The sequence below is a fragment of the Neodiprion pinetum genome, chromosome 3, assembly GCF_021155775.2.
Source record: "Neodiprion pinetum isolate iyNeoPine1 chromosome 3, iyNeoPine1.2, whole genome shotgun sequence".
NCBI classification, from domain to species: Eukaryota; Metazoa; Arthropoda; class Insecta; order Hymenoptera; family Diprionidae; genus Neodiprion; species Neodiprion pinetum.
The window spans coordinates 21,238,403-21,260,727 of record NC_060234.1 but is presented as its reverse complement, the minus strand read 5'-3'; the positions used below and the strand labels follow the sequence as shown (position 1 = coordinate 21,260,727).

At 38.5% G+C, this 22,325-nt stretch overlaps 1 long non-coding RNA gene across 1 annotated transcript in view; it reads right to left on the bottom strand.

The window, feature by feature from the left end:
• Nucleotides 1-22,325, bottom strand: part of LOC138190554 (uncharacterized) — a 58,038-nt gene that overhangs the window by 5,552 nt on the left and 30,161 nt on the right. The window contains exon 2 of the long non-coding RNA XR_011176587.1: nucleotides 4,235-4,353. This is a non-coding gene — a long non-coding RNA (uncharacterized lncRNA). The remainder of the gene's footprint in view (nucleotides 1-4,234; nucleotides 4,354-22,325) is intronic.

Genomic DNA, 22,325 nt, shown 5'->3' with positions numbered 1-22,325 from the left:
CTTCACATCCTTCGGCTGAATGCGATTGCGGCTCCGCAGCGTCCGGCGGCGCCGTAAACAGGGTGGAAATGGAAGGTGTTAAAGGTGGAAAGAAATTGAGCCATTTCATGCTAATTGAGCCGCTTTATTGCCGTCTGGTCCGCCACGAGACTCCCGGTTTCACCTTTTGAAATACGATCCCCCGGGTGTTATTGCCCGCCAGCCACAGCCACGTTTCCGGTCAGCCCGGGCTCGGGAATAAATTTGAATCGTCAACAGCTCGTGATTGTCGCAATTCGGTTGGGGTGAAATAATGATGTATCAGAGAATGTGCAGGAAACTGAGAGATCGAGTTGTTGTTTTTTTTACAAGAGGCAATTAGTGAGTTAATTGAGAAGACGGTCGGTTATCGGAAGTCAAAGTTTTCTAGAAGCATCTTTAGTCAGAAATAAAATAATTGTCAAGCTTCCAGCTGCCATATTGCCAAACAATTTTTCATGCAATTTGAACTCCACTGGTTTTCTCTCGTAATAGTTAGGTGTTAGTTTCATGTTAGATTCTGACAACTTGTAATATTTCAAAAGAAACTTATCTAGCGCAAAGTATCGGAATGGAAAAAATTTCTTTATCCCCTCCCGTTCCTGAAGATTTCATGGTTAAAGGTTTAAAGTATAAAATTTGTCGTCGTTTTGTATGACATTGACTCTCCACATTTTTACTTCCCTGCTATCAAGTTCTGTCTTTCATTAACGTAAACTTGCAAACTCCCATATCCAAGTCGGGTTATTTCCGTGATGCGCCCCATAAGAACCCCTATTTATCGATAAATAAGGGTACACGCCTATAATCAGGGATCCCTGTGGGGCACGAAAATAAGGTAGAATCTCTCTCACAAACTTTTACGACACTGTTTCTAATCCCACAGATTTCGCCTTTTAATTGCCATTAAAGGCGGATTAGCGCAGTGATTCCAATTCCCACGTTTGGTTAAAATTCGTTCACCCCACATCTCGAGTTGCGTTCGTATTTTTTTCGCGACCGTATTTTCCCCCCCTGGAAGGGTGGAGAAAAGCACGGCTCTTGGGCGGCCCACTTCCGGTCGGAAGTCAATTGGGGCTGCCAAGAACTCGACGACTCGTCATCGTCATCCGGATCGCTGAATGTGTAAACGCTTGGTTCAAAGGGGCGACGCCTCTCGAGTCAGGGCGTCTTGACTTCCCTTTGATTTCACGCGGTGTGGCCAATTGACACCTGGCAGAATCAAGTCGGCATTTTAAGCGGGAGCTTTTGAGCGTGCGAAAGAATGGATGGAAGGGTGGAGGTTCGGAGAATGCGTGCAGCGTTCATTTCGCCATGCGGAATTATTAAATACGCTAGGGCGGCCGTTTTCGGCGTTTAGGTTAGGTTATTCCGAGCTCTTTATCTCGCGAGTCCCCCCAAGGAAGAGGTTTTATTGCCCTGTTACTCTTCGCCGAATTTTCAAACTTCGTACGTCGACGTCGTCCTTACCGCGTTACGGCCCTAACGGGATAAAATTTGCCGCGCCAGCTCCCGTCTCGCGCAAATTCAAATTACATTTAACGAATAGGCCCTGCAACGCGAGTCATTTTTCCATCCCCTTTACCGCCCCGTAAACAAACGATGAGTTTTATGAACGGGGAAAGGGGGAGACTCACCTCGCTGCTTGTCTTCCTGCCCTCTGACAACTTGATGTGTGGACGCACTTACACCGACCTCGCTGTACGAACAACTGTATAACCGGCGACTTTGTAACGCGTTAAGGATGTTCAATCATCCTCACCCTTCTTCAGCCACGTACATATCCTCGAACTTATATCGTACTCTAGGAATTATATCGATAAGCTTCGCTTTCAGTTTCTAATCTCAGATTGATCTGAATTCTTTTTCATTTTCTTTTTCTTTTTGAAGCACTTTTATCAACGTAAAACTACATCCCAAAGTATTTTTTCTCTGTTTCTCAAACCTATTGTTCTCTACTGATGAATTATCCAGAATATCAGAGTATCATTACCAGTTGTCGACGTATATTTTTTTTTTTTTTTATCAAAGATGAATCGGTCCAAGATTGAGAAAGTTGCGGTAACATTAAATGTTCGTTTTTATGCAAAGTTTGCGAAAACCATTTGTTCGAAATTGGCTTATTCGAATTCATTCCGAATCAATCGTTACATACGTGGTGGTGATTCTGTCTCATTTCCACACAAAATACCGTAAGAAATGTATTCAGAAAATTTCTAAACATTTTTTAACCGTCTTCTTATTTCTTCTTGACTTTCTACTCAGATCGTAAGGCTAATACGATTTAAATTCGTAGCAAAATGATGAAGAAGATGGGGAATATGGATGGTTATACATACTCAGAAATCATTCAGAATAATTATGAGACGCACAGGATTTTGAGACTTTGAAGATTTGATCAAACTTGATTCATTTTGAATTCGGATTTCATGGGGAATCCAAAGTCCGTAGCGGATTTCATTGAACCGCATGGGATTATATTTATGGGACCTTACGGGGCTTCACATACTTCATCAAAGGTATGGATTAGATAGTTCCGACCTGAGCTTAAGAATTTGAAACTCCATTGCATCTCTGCGATTCTCCGACAGTGAAGAACGTTTTTAAAACCAAGTAAGAATCCAGGAATCCGATTGAAGACAAGAATGGCGAATTGAATCGGAAATATATTCTAAGTACTTCAGGCATTCACCGAGTGCATTGAATTCGATCCACGAATTACGTAGGTTGAAAAAAAAAACCGAGAGTACTTTTGCGCTCGTCAAAAAACAGCCCAATTGACATTTGATGGAAGAGCTTTTCAAAATGTATGAAATATGGTGGATTCTGTCGTGGGTATAACTTGAGACGCATCTGCGGGTTGGTATAATCGTTTAAAAATGAAAATACAAAGTGTGCAATATTGTGGTTAAATGTAAATAAGCTCCTTGAACGGGGTAGAGGAATGTTGAAGTTGGATTTAATTACCATCTCTAATGCATAATACATTCGGGTGAACCTGGGCATCAGATATTGCGCTATAGTGGCGAAAAATATTCCGTGCTATCCCGTTGCATAAACATGGCGTAATGAGTCCTGTATTCGGGGCGTATCGGATGTGGGCTTTGAAAAAAAATGTGACGAAGCAAAAATGAAAATAAGAACGAAAAGGTTCGAAGGCTGCGGCTTAAGTCGAACAAATCAGGTAAAATTGATTGAAATTGTTTTTATTGAAAGAAAAGATATTGTTTAAGATCACGAAATTTCAAGGCGGTGGCAACATTTTTACGCCCGATCTTTAAGTCAACTTTAAACGGATGTTATACGGGAAACTTCGAAGATAAGTAACGATTTTTGATCCGATTCCGAGATTTAAAATGCCCAAAATTATTTGCCATATTTTAAATGTATACTGACTTTACTCGAAACGCCGTTTTCAACACTTTTCACGTGATAACTCGAAAGCGTTTGTACGTTGTTACAGACAATGTCGTAATGTTGTGAAAAGTGTCCCAAGGAGTTCTATCGCAAAATGAATTAAAGTTTGGAAGAAGATGAAAATTAAGTACACGATAAATGACGTAAAATATGTTTAAATAATACTTTGGCCCGAAGGCACCTTCGATCAACAAAAATATTACCAACCAATATTCATCTGTTCAGCTACCCGTGTTTCAATTCTCATCTTTTTCTAATCGTAAATTGACATTTCGATAGAATCCCTTACCATTTGCAGACCGTTCTGCAAATTCGAAAGCTATAAATGAGGGTAAAACAACTGTCTTTGATGATTGAAAACCGTAAAAGCGATACGCGTTCGATATTGAAAAACCGAAGCAACACAGCATGATTTTTCAAAGTTATTAATTTGAGTGAACTGATTTCTTCGTCATCATTTCCGGCCAGGAATTGTTTCCCTCTGTGAAAAAGAGATCAATTAAACAAAACTCATCTCGATCATCATACATCATAGTTAAAATTTTTGAATCCAATGTTTGTATTACACTAACTTTTCCACGGAATACACGCCAGCTGACAAGTGATGGACGAAAAGCAACGGATTGAAAAAAAAAAACAAATCATGATAAAAGCATTTGCTTCGCCTTTCGTATCGTACCTACTATAAACGAACACCCCATAGTATTATGGGGTTATATCCGGTTGTAGGGTCAAAAAACAGGTACATCTTTGATATTTTTATACAAGCAAAGTAAGGGGTAGATTTATATGATCATACCATTATTATGGTAATGTTTTGGTTGAAAAAAGTACGCTCAAGATTTACAACCGTCATTCCGAATCTCTGGAGTTCTTACAGGTTCAAACGGTGATCGTTGTAGCGGCGAAGCGCCGTATCTGAAACGAGAAATCTAAAGCGTGTCTTAACAAAGAAGAGAATAGTTGTGGTGCGTTGATCGGGGTTTGGAAAATTTGAAAAAATGCGAAAAGTATGATGATTTGGACGTAGAATCGTAGAATTTTTTTTTATCGAAAATCGCTTCGTGTTCTACGTGTCATCATAAAATGGTAAATTTGAACGAAAATTCCGATTGACGTACCACGCGAAATCAAAAAAGAAACGTGTATGCAAAGTTTGAAGACGATCCATCGAACGGTGTTTGAATTAGAAGGCCCACCGCACCGGATAATGTAGTTTCGAGATAAATACGTTTAAAAATTTGACCTTGGTTCAAAGACTAATTTTGTATCAGATGGAATGGAAATTTCTCTTGATCTTAATCGGCAATTCCTGGGACATATGGAAAGCCTTCTGCCGCATTCGCAGCTTTCTTACCGGCTGATGTTTCTAGTCTTGAACTTGGCTCTATTGAAGCGAACACGATTGCGTTATTTCACTCCAGTGCTTATATCTGTTTCAATTTTTGGAAATTAGACATCGGTTTTAGGCCAAAATTTTCTTCAAAGATGTGGCTATACTTTATATACTTAATATACTTAAACTCGTAGCCTATCGAGTTCCAAATTTATTATAACAAAATAAAAAATCTCTTCAGATAAACAGTCTTATGGTACTTACAACCAAGAATGTTTAAATGAAAATCGTTCGTATCTGACCTAACCTAACCCCACCTCCATCTCTAAGAGTTTAGTCAGCGTTTGCATTTAAGTGTGTGACCTTATTCCGGCTCGGTTTACAAATATCGTTATTAGACTGGTCCCCAAAGAAAATTTTTTGTTTTTTGCTCAAGTGCTATTGTCTCAAAACCTTCTTTTAGGTATAAAAAAAAAAAATTCCCTCCCAAGCGCAGCTTGATATCTTAATTCTCCACTAAGCTCAATGAATTTTTATTTTCCCATTTAAATAACACGTAAAAAATTTTTGTAGGAAATTTAATTTTCTACAAAAAAGTCTTGAAGTATTTTTTTCGTAATCCTAACGGGTAAAAAGTTATTAAGCTTCAAATACTTGCTACTTAGTAAATTTGAAGGAAGATCGTTTCAAAGCAACTTTTTGAAGCTATTGACATTATTTAATATAGATAATTTATTTAATTTTTATAAATTTGAAATAATTTTTTTTTGATGAGTGCACGTATTTATTTCAAAATTTATTTCGTAGTTTCACCGGATAAAAACGAAAAAACAAATTTTTTACGTGCTATTTAAATGGGAGAATAAAAATTCATTGAGCTTAGTGGAGAATTGAGATATCGAACTGCGCTTCGGAGGGAATTTTTTTTATACCTAAAAGATGGTTTTCAGATGATAAGCAGAAAATTTGTTTTTGTGGAACACTCTAATCGTTATGTATGCAAAACTATTGATCTGATTGGAACGAAATATGGCCTAAAACCTGACCAGACTTTGTAACTATTCACAGAAAAAAAAGCATGAAAATCAGTTCAGTACACTGAGAAAAATTTTTAGTTCCAACTACCGCTTAGTCCTCAATTATTTTCATTTTTTATCATGGTCGAAAAATATAGTTCTAAGTACGAAATGAGAATTAGTTTTGTGGCTGTTACCAGAAAACCTGGTAACTGTTACTATTCTTTCTCATTACGATCGCTGTTACTATATTTTCTTGAAACAGTTGCGAAAATTTAACGCTTGTGCAACGATAAATTGACGTTAAAGCCTTGTTTAACTGAAAAAGTAGAATAAACCGAACAAACTGATTTTGCGTCGCAATTACCAAAAAAGGATCGATAATAGCGCAAAATTGTTACGCGTACCTCGTTTTTCGTAATCCCAACAATATTCGAACAGTTTTTTTTAACGATACCCATTTTACTGAATTATTCTAGTTACTTCTGGTTATTGAAATGTTTCCCAGTGTAGTTCTAGAGTTATAAGAGTAAAGGAAACATACGTCAGAATCAAGCCTTTGAGTTTTACGCGCGTTGATGAGAAGACACAGCGATTCGCACTGACATGCCCGCGTGCAAATTTGTTCTCATCATTCGCGAGACCGCAAAATCGATACCCTTCCTGAAAGTTCGTTCGACAGAGGCAAAGGAGGGTGCTGGTCGTGATGATGCCCCCAATGTTACCACCGGGGCCCATGAACCCAGTTCGCGTGGCGAGCCCCTCGTTTTAACCAGCGATTCAATTATATTTCATTACATAAATGTGCCGTCGACAAAGTCGAGCCAGCTGCGAGAGTACCGAGATACAATTAATTACTCAATCTCAGCACGAAATAACTCAATACGACCGAGGCGATACGACTCTCCGTCTTTTTCTGACATTCATGATAATTTCGTGAAAATCCGAGTTTCGAAATCACTTGGAATTCAAATGTCTAACCGTGATTCAATCAGGTTCTAGAAACATTATCACCTAATTTGAAAATTCGTGATCGTTTCACAGTCTCCTATTGTCCATGTGGCTGCTTTCCAACGAAATTCAACCTTGCTAAATAAATTTGATCACAATCCGTCAGGTGCACTGAGAAAAAATTCATTTGTTATGGTAACTAGAAAAATTCAGTAAAACAGGTATCGTGAAAAAAAACTGTTTGAATATTGTTGGTATTACGAAAAACGAGGTACGCGTAATCATTTTGCGCAATCGTCGATCCGTTTTTGGTAATTGCAAAGCAAAATCAGTTTGTGAGGTTTACTCCACTTTTTTAGTCAAACAAGGCTTTAACGTCAATTTATTGTCGCACAAGCATTAAATTTTCGCAACAGTTGCAAGAAAATATAGCAACAGTGATCGCAATGAGAACGAATAGTAACGGAAACTAGACTTTCTGGTAACAGCTAGAAAACTAATTTTCATTTTCTACCTAGAACTATATTTTTCGATTGTGGTAAAAGATGAAAATAGTTGCAGACTGAGCGGTAACCGGAACTAAAAATTTCTCTCAGTTTGATTCTGGAGATAATAACTGTCAAAGTTGACGAAAGAACACAATTTCCATTTTGTTTCTCTCCACCCCATTTTTGCGATATCTGTAACTGAATAATTACACGAATCGAGTTCAAATTTGAATTCCTATCTCGACCTCTGTCGTTTTGAAAACGAATCGGAACCCATATTCAGAAGATAAGAACTGATAATAAACAAGGTCACTACAAATTTATCTTACGGTTCGACTTTCCCCTATCATTTAAAAGGGAAAGCTTCGAGATCCAAGAGCGACCTTTTGAATTTAGATTTCTGAGATATCTTTTCGCGAAGATTCATTTTACACTGTTACCAAAAAAAAAAAAAAAATTACCATGCAAGAGGAATTCAAAAGTTTCCTTTCCTCCAAACGAAACACCCTCGTGTGCATTTATAATATTTAACAAGGTACCGAAAACCCCACGACAAGAGTGCAAATTCCAGTCAAAGTGTTTCGGATCGTTTGCCAAACTTTCAATAGCGCCTGATTAAGATGAAATAAGTTTGTTTTCCAGGCACGCGAGTTTGCGGCTGGGTCAGAACGTTTGACTCTCGCACGGTTCACCGAGGTATTTTAACGAGCCGAGGGCTGGGTGTGCCGTATAACTTCGTCCTGGTGAATAATTATACTCCACGTACACACCTGCAATCGTGCTTCGCAGGTTCCTCGCCCAGGATACGTTTATGTTTGTACCTTGTACGTACGTAGAAACAAGCTTTGAGCCAGCTCTTTCCTGCCAGATTGCAAGAGTCTGCGTGGACTGAGGTTAACTGAGTTAACTTACGAACGATGAGAAGCTTCTGATTTTAACACACCCAAACACACTAACGCATGCATAACTCTACCTGTTTTCCTATAATTTTCCCTTCTTTTCAAAGTTCTCGAGACTTTGCGAGCGGGGCTTGGAATATGACGAGAGGAGAGGGAAAAAAGTAATGATTGGAAAATTGTTCGATCTAGGTCGAACGCTATTAAAGAGGCAATTACCGGTAGACTGCTGAAGAAGTGAGTCAATTTTTGGAATTTATACTTTGGCAACCAATTAATCAATTAGATTGGTCTTTGTTTTGTTTTCTTTAGATGCTTGGAGATGGAGCTTCATTCACATGATTTTTGAATCGGCATCAATTAATGGCAAATCCTGTCACCGGCCAAAATGACTATAACAATGTTTTCTATGAATCGATTCTGATATATAAAATGCAAATAAAGCTGCATCTAAATACACCTCAAAAAAATTATCGTTGAAGTAGGGCTTTTTTCATGCCGGAAGCCCCGGTTCATAAATCGTTGAAAAATTATATTCTCATTTCAAGAATAGCGAGAGTCGACTATAAGAAAGTTCACAAAAGTCACACGTGTATTACCATTGTCCGTATAAATTGGGGCGATGAGGAAAAATCTGAAACAACTAAGCCCTTGCTTTTGAATTATTTAAAGTTGATTTGGGGGGTGGACTGGGAAAAAATTCTCAATTCCTTACATTAAAACCATCCTAGTCCGTTTGATGGTTATTGTTCCCAGAATAAATCACAAGAAATCATTCGATACGATAATTCATGCACGTATAAGAATATTGTATTTAAGTTTCAAATGAATTTTCATTCTACTTCACAAGATATGTTATAGATACTTCTAGTAATTCCAGAATGGACGTGAAATTTTCAGGAGAAAATGAAAGAAGCGTAATAGTACCAGCAAATAATTATTTATACATAAGAAATGTGAAAACCAATATTCAAAATATACGAGACCGTTACCATAAGTGGAAAATTCCTGATTCAGATGTAAGACTCATTTTAATACGTTTTCCTCTTATCGTGCGCAAAGTTCGATTTTGCGCACTCATTTGCGTTCGCAAAGTGCCACTACGTATGTAGATGAGATGATTTTTTGAAAGAAATCATATAAATTGCAAACGGAATTCTGGTTGCAATGATATAATTTCTGCAACCAAACCACAATGATTGATTTAAAAATCGATCATTTGTCCTCAAAGTGTGAATATTTTATACCTTATTCAGCTACAATAATTTTATTTCGAGTCGTATTACGCGTGATTCAGGCATAATTTTTTCCGAAAGTTGTTTCTCCGATTTGCCGCGAACGGGGAACCAACACTGAGAAAAATTTCATTTGTTATAATAATTAGAAAAATGCAACAAAATAGGTATCGTTAAAAAAACTGTTTGAATATTGTTAGAATTACGAGACACGTGGTGCACGTAACTATTTCGCGCTATTGACGATACTTTTTTTGGTAACTGCAACGCAAGATCAGTTTTGTATCTAGAACTGTATTTTTCGATTGTGGTAAAAAATGAAAATAGAAGGACTGAGCGATAACTGTACCTAAAAATTTCGACACTGCAGAGTCCGGGTGCTTTTTTGCAGAGGGGAATTTCCGAAACGACTGCATACAAGCGGAGAGAAGAAGATGGCGCGCAATCCACGGCTTCCGAACCCGTATATTCAGCGGTGAGAGCAGTAACTAACAATTCCTAGTTGCGGCCCCGCCGCTATATTTTCGTCAGCTCATTCCCGGGGGCACTCTGGAACCACCAATTTATTACCCGTCCTCTTTCCGCCTTTCCCTCTTCCCGCTTCCACGAGAAACCTGCGAGGCTGCGAATCCTCTCCTTCCGTTCCTCGGTTGTAGGTACATACCTGCGGCCACCTCATCCACCTTCACCTCCGACTCGCTGCAGCGACGTGATGCGGCGTATTTTCAAATCGCACGCTCGAATCCACCCTCCACTCAATTCCGCTCACCTCCTCTCCACGCACCGTTGGAGAATCCTGATTTCAGATCTGACGTGAAAGCCCGTTCAACTTGTACTTCAGCTGCAGTCTTGAACTGGGGAAATTTCGAGCTTGTCTGTTCCGCAAACCCTTTTTCACGAAATTATTTAACAGCGGTGATGCGCGTCAAGCGCCATTTTTTTTACTGAAAGAAAGAAAAATAAAAATGGCGTAGGTATAAAGCCTTTGTTAATCGACCCCAAAATGTCTAAGGTAATACTTCGTTTATCCGGATGCTGAACTGTAATCAATCGATAGCTTGGAATTAAGTTTTATTTCTGCCAAAAATAGAACTCTTCACTATAGTTAACTATCCAAACTTCTCTATTTCTGACGCACACGTATAGTTGGAAAAAGTATAAATATTGCAACATTTTTATCGTAGACTTATGCCGAGTCGAAAAGTCCACACTTTTAATTTTTTAAACGTTATGCGGTGCAGCGAGTTTTTGGGATTATGGGAAATACTTTCATGATACACTTCAAGCTCGGTCGGAATCAGTAGAAAATTCCAATCACTGAAGCATTTTCTGATACACATTTACATTGCAGAACTGCAGGTTTCAAAATCATGAATTTTTTATTTGAAATGATACTTAATTCCGTGACAGTATTCTTTTTTCTTTTTATTGACAATCAGGGCTTTCAAAAAGGCAATTAGCCGTTCGCCTTTCTTTCAGTCATGCACTCGAAAACTTAAGGAAATGTTTTGATGAAATTGAAAAAAGATTATATCCCATTTTCGTTTTGAAATACGATTATGTCGTATGGATAAAGTGTGAGAAAATCTTTTACATCTCTCCAAGTAGTGTAAAGTCTTTGTAAATTTTCTGACATCTGTCGATATTCTTTAGAATCTTTCTCAATCTTTAAGAATCATTCAAAATTGTGTAGAAATTATGTGGAGTATTGTTTTGAATATACGTAAATTTTTTGCAGTACTGTAAAGTTTTTAAAAAATTTTCAATTCACTTCGAAATTCTTCTGAAACGAAAGGATGTGTGAAGTTTATACATCAAACCTCATTCTATGGATAAAATCGTGAATAATCTAACGTAGACAAACATTGTTGTTTGTGATTAACCCGTCGAGTCATAATTAAAACGGCGTTACATAATTGATATGATCCTGGCTAGTCCAAAGTTAGAAAAAGATCCTCGACTTATTGTTGGTAGACGCATCGCCTGTTGGAATTTAAAAAAATGTCATCATCTACGAACAGTAACGAGACGTTGGAAAGTGGAACTGGAAAGTATAAATTTTCTTCAAAATTCTGGTCTCTGTTGAAATATAACCCTCGCTCTTTGAATTACAATGACACATATTCGTGCTGCGTGGGCTACATCATGTGCTGTATAAATGTGAATTTATTGAGCACGCATCGTCGCCCGGGGCTTGAAAATCCCCGTCGTAAATACACCCCCTCGCCTAGTCGATCCTTTGTAGACCATATTGTTACTTTTTTTTTCTCTTCTTCTTTCTACTCGCATTGTTGAGGTCAAGCGTGATATCGAGGGGCCGGCTTTGATCGTCGTAAACCAAATTATTATTCTTACGATTTCGTGTCAATTGTAATTCTGTAACGATAGTCGTTCTCCTACGTGCGGAGAATCGCGGTAATTGCTCCTTAGTCCTTGTTCAAGGTGGTGTACTCCTTGCATGTGTGTGAAACGTGTTAATACGAGGTTAACTGGGTCGAGAGGTTTCCGAGGGAATAGAGAAATGTTGTTAATTTATTTTTGCACGTTCTATATTATACAGAACCTTGCTCATGTCTGGCAAAATATCAACGATGAGTTAAATCGTTCAATCTCTTTTTCTCAAATTGTGACAACAGTTGAAACAGGAAGAAAAATAATCAATAGCTTTTCCCTGAACTATCGAACTACGAAATGAATTAAATCGTCGCCGTTAATTTGCCTTCACACCGAACACCGGAATTGTTTGAGCATATTCAACCGCTTGAAATTAGCTTAGCAAGTCTGAGCCTACACGGCTTCAATTAATAAAGAAGCCAGGCTCAGTGTTAGAACGAGTCGTATAATACCGTCAACGATATTGGATAATAAAAAGAATGATCTCAAGTAAGGCACAAGGATATATAAATCATACGGCTCGCGACCCGACGTCTTTCAGCGTTCGAATTTACTTTGAATTCTTTCACGTCGATACCTCTGATTCTTCTTCTACCGGCGCGCACGAATATCCCGTGTATCTGAGTTTTCACAAAAGGAAAATCGAGCTCTTTCCAACACTCCAGTACCTCTTATGTCAAAGTTGAAGCGAGTGCAGCAGAGGGTTGAGTATCGACTGAAATCACCTCGGAGGATGGGCGACGAGTCGTAATTAGCGACGCTTCAATCGTTCTAAGCACCGCAGAGGTGAGAGAGAGAGAGAAAGAGAGGGAGAGAGAGAGGGGGAGAGAGAGAGAGAGCGCCGGCTTATCCCGCACTCTGTACAGTCTGCAGTTCTCTGTCTCAAAATGTCCTCCCCCCCCCCCTCTGAGACTACCGAATTTTGCAGATGAGACCACACTCGGCTTTGGCGTGGAGCAACAATTATCAACCTCATAAATTATTTACCGCTTGTTAGCCACACTTCTACGCCCCGCCTCAACTTCCGCCTGCAGCACAATGCGGCACTTTCCTCGCGACTCCGAATTACTACAAGACGGGCTTCGATAACGGTGGCAGTAATTTTCCGCGGAGGGAAATTTAAAACGAGTTCGGGATAATCGTTTGTCTAACTTTTAAGTGGTCCGAGTTACATGATAATTTTTTCCGCGTATGCGGTTGTCCTTAACCCTTTAGCTGACACACCGGGACGTTAAAGACCTCAACCACTAAAATGCATATCACGAGTGTGCTGCTGGCTATTTTAATTTGCGAAAATTACCGGAGAGTCTTTCAACTTTTATTTAAAAGATTGTACGGATATTTTGAGAGAAAAAATAATAAATATGACGAGAAAAAAAAAAAAAATTGAAACCTCGGAATACAAATCAATAGAGTTGAAAATTCACTTCCAGGACATGTCTTTCTTCTACACGAATCTAAATTTTGACTAATATCGTTGTTTGAAGTATTTTTTTTATTGCAAAAAAAGTTTAAGAAAAAAAAGCAAAAACTTATGCTCTATTCTTTAAATACCTTTAATTAATGCAATTTTCATATTGTCTGGTTTTTTTTGGGATGTAAATTTGAAACTTTCATCGATTGCGGATGAAAACTGTGACCTCCAGCATGTATACAGTTTGATGGTAACCTCCTATGGGTGGCAGCTGATATTTTCCATATTTTCCGAGGAAATACTTAAAAAATGTGACGATATTTATTTGAACGTGTGGTTCAAATGTTCTCAAAGTTTCAATGAATTATACCGCATTCTTTTCTTACAAAAGAAATTCATGAAAATTAGTAGAAAAGCGTAGTCTCAAACCTATTTCCCCCCTTAATAACAACTGGATCAACATCTTTATCAAGCATTTATCAGGGCAGGTTAAAGCACTACCTGATCAGACCCGGCATAAGATTGTTCAGAATTAGTTAGTTTTATATTATACATGCAAATCGAAAGCTTCCAAAAATGTGGTCCTTGGTTGTTTCGACTAATGTTCCTAGTTCATCGATCACTCTGTCGTCTAATAGCTTAGTACTGGTTTCATAGTGTTAAAATATTAACAGGGTCAGTCTAATTATCAACTGAACAAGTTTCTACTGAATAACAACAGTGACTTTTGATCCCAGTGCAGCGTTCGATATCCGCAAATGAAGGAATGACTGTAAAATCAGAGTTGAACGGGAGAAGAAATAGCGGGAAGATGTTGTCAGCGCGAATATAATTACGTTTCCGACGATTTAACGGAGTTGGAATATTACCTTTAATTGAAATTGCTTTCTTTTGCTCAAACCAGCGCAACCGCGAACCGGCAGTATTTCGTAACAGAGTGAAGCCGCACTCGATGGGCAGCACCGTAAAAATTGCGAATGCGAATCGATTAAAAGGGTAATTATAAAAAATCGTAGCTAAACTGAAAGTGGGCACCGCGTAGCAAAATCATGTCCACGTTTCGAAAGGCCTCAAATTCGTGAAAAAATTAAAATTTTTTCTTTTCCCTTCTTCAAATTATAAGTATACGTGTTGTGACCTAGCTTTGTCTACGGTTGCAATAGAATGAATAGGCACCCGCGATTGTTCCCAAATCAGATGTCAACGTCGCAAATAATTTTTTTGGTGGTACAAGAAGAAAACAAAAAAAAAAAAAAACAAAACCACGTTACAGTATCTTTCAGCAAGTTAATCAATTATTATTGACATAGAATTCGGGGTCAGAATACAATTTTCTCTGTTATTTTTATAACTTGTTGTACCTATCAAGTTGTAAAAATTCGACGAATTCCTTTTACGATTTCTCAGAAATACGTTGATCAACTTTTTAACAGTGAGCAGATTGATTTTGATACTAATATTTTTATCATATCTTTATCGCGGGAGAAAATCAAACGGTTTCGATGTAGAATTTGTAGAAAAATTGAATAGTGTATCTATCGAGGTATCTGGTACTACACGATAAAAAGCCAGAGTATCTGTCGTCTCTGATGTTTCTATAAACCTTGGGTCTAAAATTTTTTCAAACTCTCGACGAAAAAGCATTCAAAAAATTGCAGCATATAAATTTTCGCACAATTGTCGATATTTCGTTTTTTCCCAAAAGATTCAGTGTCTGGTCTATGTTTGATATGAGGGTTTGGCTCGGATGAATCAGTCAAAGGACCAAACTGAGCCTGCGGGAAGAAAAGATATATTGGAAAGATAATCATAACAACTGAAGTAAAATAAGAAAATTAATGGAAATTGGAAGAGTAACCGTGGTGTTATAACGTAGCGTGAGTAGCTCTGTATTGGAAGAATCTGAAAGGTAAAGAAACAGTATTAGTTCGTTGTTGATTGAGCAGGTTTGTCCAAAAATGTAGGCACATGTTGGTTATTTTCAAAGGTGAGTAGACAACATATCCAGACTTCAAGGAAGTAGTACACATAATGCGTTTCACGATTGCAAACGAACGAGTCGGTTATAGAAAATAGCGCGAACTAGGCGCTGCGGACAAGATTGCACGAACTTGGTGCAATCAAGTACAGTGCATGAATTAAATGCTCTCGAAGAGGTTGCACGAACTAGATGCCTGAACGGACAATGCACGAACTCGGTGCGGTAAAGTAAAAGAGGGTACTCATCGTCAACCTGTGATTTAACCAACACATGTGGTCTTGTGACACTCAAATCTGATGTCGACTCGGCGGTGGTCGGACTAGAAATGAGCGTCGCTCCGCGGTGGCGCTTTTATAAGAAGTGGTTGCTCGTATCATGGAGCGTTCGGCAGTCGTTCGGTGACGTCAAAATTCTGGGAATAGCGACTGACAGATTATCTGCTCCCTTGCCGAATTATACTCTTAGGTGATCATTCGCTCGTTGTAGGCGGAAGTGAATTCGATAGCGTAATACAGAAATTTATTAGTTTAATCATAATAGAAGAAAACATGTAACTGTAAGCTTACTGAACGGTCTAAAATTTTCGCAGTCTTGAAAACTTTCCTCTATCTTAAATTTCAATATTCAAAACTCATTGTCAGTGCGCATCAAGATTAGGATAAAATATTTGCGTGGCCTGTAACAGGATTGCAAGCAAAAACAGAACGAAGTAAAGCAAACAAAAATAAATTCCTGGATGTTATTTCTGTGGCAGGAAATTTCATTTCATTTTGTACTTGTTTTTTTTTTTTTTATTCTCTTGTTTGCTTTTCGTTTTTCCACCAGGGGTCGGTGATACGGCCTCGATTTCGCATCGGTGAAATCACAGGCCGATGATCAAGCATACGGCACGCTTCAACATCGCGCCGAATCCCGACATTTCCATCCCCTTTTCAATCAATTGCTCGCTTGCGGTGTGTATTCACGTCTACACATCACACCTCCTCACGTCTAACGCGTATAACATGCGTGTACAATATGCACTCACACTTTCAGAAACGCGAGGCAGAGACGAATCTCCGCCCTTTTTGCGTACAGTTTGATCGACCAGCGTCCCGTTACGTATTATCGAATGTGTAGCCTGCGAAATCGTACATGGACGAGATTTTGTTTTTTCACCGAATGTTTGAGATTCCCTTTACATTTTTTACAACCTGACGAATTTCCGAAATTCCCTACTGTGTACTGTACATTTCGGGTGAACGCGATATTTTTATCCACAGCTTGATTCTCTGTTGAAAATCTACCGGCAGAGTTTCCTTTGAGACTTTATTTGTATTATATTATATACTCAGAAATTTTGAACGTTTCGGAACAGCGAAATCTTGTTTTTTTTTTTTATTATTTTTTGAAATGTCATTTGAGTTTCTGAAATCTTTAATTCACGTTTCAATTTAGTGAAGTAATTAAAATTGTGTAAAATAGCTTTAAATTATATCAAACCGCTTGGAAGTCTTTTCAGAAGCCATGAAACCTTTTTAATTCCCATGAAGTGATGAGGCTTCTTTTGGAATCCCTTAAAATTCTATTTCAGCTTTTACGCAACAGTGATGTCCTTGAAAACTAGTTTTACAACTATTAGACCACACTATCAGTTTCCAATTTAAATATGTGATATCTGATTCATTCGGACAGATTTTTTTTCACTCGTTTAATATTCTACGTTGTAGAATGAAACATTTCACGATACGAGTATGTGTAACAAAGCGTTTCATTGCATTTCTACGCAACATTATTTCACGAATAAAATGAACTATCGTAAAGTGAAATCCCAAAAATCTGTCGTTTTTTAATGTTTCGTAGTGATTTAAAATGACACACGTATATCTGAAATTTTGTTCATAACTCTTGTATTCTCAAAGAAACCTTCGTGGCTCACGAACGTAACAATTTGACAAATGCTCAATATACGTCGATCTTGTATTTATGAAATTGACAAAAAGTACGGATTTTCGGCTAATCAGCTTCCCTGACCATCGCTTGATACAAATTGCACAAAAGTCGAGTAATACGTACAAATGGTCCACGTTAGATCTCTTGGCCGTAGATACCAGCTGAACTCTGATTATCCGTCTGTCGACGAGTTTGAAAGGATCTCAATTTCGGCTGATAATACGCTTTCCCCGAAGCACTAGCATCAGCAGCAACATCACGGTACGAACAGTCAAGCCGGTATTAATTATTACAGAGGTAATTATTTCCTCTGATTGTACAGAACGCCGCACGGTATTATATTTAACCCTCGAGTGCTGGCAATGACCGAGTGTGGGTCACATAATAAATCCGCAAAAGCATCGCCAAGTACCGTTATTGCTTATTTTATCGCACCAGCTGCGGTCCCGTTTTGTCCATTAAAACAATATTATACTTTGACGCTGAGGACGAGCCGGATGAAATTGGGCCCTGTATCGCGAAACTGATAATTAGACCTCACAGAATCACGCCTTAAGACTCGTTGGCAATTCATGCAATAATTACCGTGGTGGTTATGAAACTAAAAAAACTTGTATCCAAAAACAGAAAATTACATATCGAAGGTTAAAGAGCTGTGCTTGGAATGCAATAGGTTGTATTTAACTGAAACAATAAATCTATCTTTGACGTGAGGAAATAACTTTGAACACGCGAATGGCAACTGAAGGATACCCGTGATTTTAGGCAGTTCAAATAGTGACTGAATTTATTTGAAAAGGAGATCTTTAAAACTCGTTGAAAATAATACTTTGTCTGGTTAATCGGTTAGTAATGATAACTTAATACAAGCGAGGTTATCCTGAGCTGGAAGACATAAGTATTTCTAATATTGCAAATTCATATCCAGCGATTTGTGCGTATAATCCATTGAAAAAACTAAATAAGCACAGTGATGCATGAAAATTAGATAGATCATTCGGGTTTGGTACTAAAATAAGATGGAAGAAATTGTTTGGTAAACTTTCCCAAGACTGCTATGACTTCTCAAATCATGGTTTCGTGGTTTATTATGTTCCATAAATCACCTCGACCTTGCACCTTCTATAACTCTAAATCTCACCGGTTTCTTTTGTCAGTGAGAAATTGAAACCCTCCCTCTACAGGAGGGAAGAGAATTGAAGAAAAGAAAAAAGGATAAGAAGGAAAGGAGAAAAAAAAAAAATGACAGTGGAAAAGAAAAACGTAGACAGCGAAAAAACATTCGTTGCTGTCGAACCTTTTTGAGGGAACGAAATGTTACAGGGTTAATATCAAGTGACCATGCACGCCTCAAAGGGCGCGACCAATGCGACGCATGAGAGAAAATGTTTCATTGTACCCATTGTCGATGCCTGGGGACAATAAACCTGAAGCCGTATATACTCGATGGTCATGGCACGCCCAGGGTTCCAGGAATTTGATAAAAATTGATTCTACTTTTTCGGCTAGTACATGCCTTCGGAATACGCGTCTCTTTCCGGCCTTAGCGCCCGTCTCCTTCCGCCGATCCCTCCGCCCGGCATTCTTTTTCAAACCACCCCAGCTGCTCGTATTACTTTGATTTTTTGAACTGCGCACCATCCCTCGTTGCGGTTTTACTCCTGCGTGCAGGATAATGGACCGCCAAAATATCCGGTCCAGCAGCTACGTCTCGAATCTCCGGATGGCCACTCGTGTTTGGACACCGTGAATCCGGTGATAGCCCTACTCGCGTCCTCGAATATTTCCGTAATTCCATCGGCCAGTTTGCGCACCGTAGTCTTCCGTTTTGTGTTTAGTTTTTGAAAACGGGTCGTCGGATAAATGATTTTCAAATTCGCGTTGAATGGATGCTATTGATGCGCGACGGCCCGTAAAAATAATTAACGATTAGACGACTGGACGACGATAGTTTCGTATTTATTCGATGTGCTTTCGTGTATTTGTGGCTAGAGGTATTTTCTTTTTTGCGTTTTATTGCTCTCAAAATCTGCCATCTTTGTATGGGACAAAGACTGTACGTTTGTATTTGAAACATTACAAGTTGCTGCGAGATCTCGTACGAGCGTTGATACGAAAATTTTGTAGGGTTACGGTAAATGTACAAGGGGATTTCTGGATGAAGATTCCTGTAACCGATACATACCGACGTTTTAGTCCAGATGCGAACCACGTTCCAGTACCTTCGATGATGCCGAAAAATTCACGGTTGATGTTTGCTGTTTAAATGTTAACAATCATATCGAATCAACTGTGTAAAATGTATCTTTTGATGTTCAAACCATAACCATGAGGTAAAATTTTTTCAAAAATTCCTGATAAATTCATACTATTCGAGATAAAAAAAATTTCATTCACATCTTACAGTCAGCATAACCAGTTTCTTCAAAGGCCTACCAAATCCAACTTACGGGGTGTTGTAACAAATATCTTTGATAACCGATCTTACAGACACATGTGAAGAGTACATGTTCCATTGCAAGCAAACGGCAGCGGTTGCAGCCTGTAAGAACACGTAAAAAAAACCGAGTATCATGGCTCAAGCATTCCGTCAACGCTGGAAAATGTACAGCTGAAGAGTGATCGGAATTGTTGCGCCTTAGTCCGACGGATTGAATGGCCGACGGAGGAGACGGCCATCAATCCTGAAGACCGACGGGTGGCCAACCGGCGAACTTTGGGTTGAAAATTTCATTGAAACGGTCACTTACCAGGGGAAGTGCCTTGATATTCAGACCCGTTGCTCCTGCCCTTTAACCGGCCGGATTGTAGCCAAAATCGACGACTCGCCCTGCAATGCGAAGAGGCGAGAAGCCCGGAGGGTAACGAGGAATTAATTCCATTTCGTCATCACGATTCGATGGGGATTTTTCTCGATGTTTTTGGTTTTTATTTTTCTGTTTTTTTTTTTTTTCTATTCTCATCATCACGAATTATCGCGGTGTCCCGAATAAGGTCGGAGATTCGCTCGTCACGGTTTCCCCAAAGGACTACGCCATTCGGAAGTAATCGTCAAGGGGCAAACGCGGCGTGACGACGAGGACAAAAGAGGTCCACCTGGGCTAACACAGGCCGTGTAGCTTTACCGTGTGTGTAAAACAATGCCCCCAAGCCTTTCGGCGTGTGCATGGCCCGCTACTAATTCGACATCTTTGTTCTCCGCTTTGTGTCGCCGGTTTATTGCGACAAGTCTGTAATAAATTGGCTCCGACTCCCATCCCTCTCCGGAATCATTCCGAAAGGCGGTCAGAACGTGCTTTTTATGGGCGTCGTGCATGTATGGCATTTGTAACATCGCGTTTGTAATGTTTTTTTTTTTTTTTTTCGAATCGACACGGTTTTAAGGGGGTGGTTAACGAGTGAGGAATCGATACTTTTTCACCTGTTTTGTTTCGAAATTATTAGCCGCACGTGCAGAGTGAATTCCTAACGACTGCACGTTCCGTCGTCTGTTAAAATTCAATGCGCACGCTCTACAATCCGAGAACGGCTGTTTGACAGGGTGACCAACCGTCGTGGACGATAGTTCGCCGCGATTTATGTAACATCAGAAATTTTCACAATTGTCAGCGTTGAGCACAACTGCCACCGACAGCTGTCAAAAATTTTGAGGTGACATACGTCACTGTTCTTATAAAAAGTATGAAATTTCAACATTTCAGGAAGGAATTAAAATGCTTACTTACTATGTTACATTTACACCAGATACGTCACCATATCTGTCTAATTTAAGGTGTCACTCTTGAAATTGCGATAAAAAACGGCTTAAAAGTATTATTTTTTATTTATTTTTTTTTCAGTCTACGTGTTGCAGGTAATGGGGGCTATATGACTTTGTTACTAAATACTTCTAATTTACTATTATTAGGTTAATGATTACCTAGGCAAATAAGATTGGAGCCTTTTGAGAAAGATTGAAACCTAAGATTAGACTTTTGTAAGGCTTACTTAAATCAATGACTCTCATACGAGATATGAGACATTTAATGGTTCCCATTTCCCGAAATGTGGGGTAATAGGAGCGAATGAAATTTCTTAGTTTTTTTTATTTTTTAACCAAACATTATTTAGCTCAATGACTTTTCAAAGATTTTTCGGTAACCAGATGAGTAAAGCTCACGTTCGTAATTAACGAAAATATAAATTAAATAAATTATGAGTTTTATTAACAATTTTCCTTAGTAGGCTCTCATTCCCAAAAAATATTACATTTTCATATTATGTGTATAGAGTCTAAATGAAATCTTTCCATTTCGAATTGCTTTCAAATAGTTGAAAGTCTATTAGACACGATGGGAAAACTATTTGTTATAATCCCACTGAGACGTTGTTTTTTTTATTACCTGCTTGGTATCGGCATATCAATTCGTAATATCAAATTTTACAGCATTGCACTCACATTGATTCTAATCATCAAAATACCAATAATTTTGCAGTGAATTCTCCCAAAAATAAGTCATCGTGGAGTTAATTTGAACGAATCTATACGAAGTTTTTAAACCATCTCGGAACGATCGGAATGAAAAACTGATGTATACGCTCTTGATTCTAATTTTGAATATTTGTGTATCGTAAGTTTTTCCAAAAATGATCGTACCTTACAATTACACTGGCCTAACTTTTCTATCGTTGCAAAAGCCGCGATGTTTCTTAGCTTTATCGATACGAATAATTGAAAATTTGAACACTCGGCACTAGTTGGTAACGGAAGAATAATACTGAAGACAATAGTGAATCGTAAAAAAATCGTTATCCCAGAACTTCTTAGGCTAGTCGAATTCAAACATCACACCAGAATATTAAAGCTTAAATTTCCAAATGTCGTGTCCTCAAAAACCTTTGCATACCAATATCCGCTAAAGTTCAGAAATTTTTTTGAATCCAAAAATTCAATCGGTTATATTGAACTGATGAGATCCGGATTCAACTCTTTCATAAATCTCGGCATCGAAATCGTCGCGTAATTCTGAATACCGTCCAGTCTTAAAGAAATCGATTTTACATTTCGCATAAATTAATATCTCGTCTCGGTAAAATGCGCGAAGTTCGCATTTTCTCCACCCTATAACGTAACTCGTTGTAAGAAGTATGAAAACACGACGAGTAAAAAGATGAAAAACACTATTGCCTTACTTCTTAGCTTGAGACAAATATTTACCTTCACGGGGCAATCTCAGGCAAAAAAACAACCAGACAAAACTTTATTAT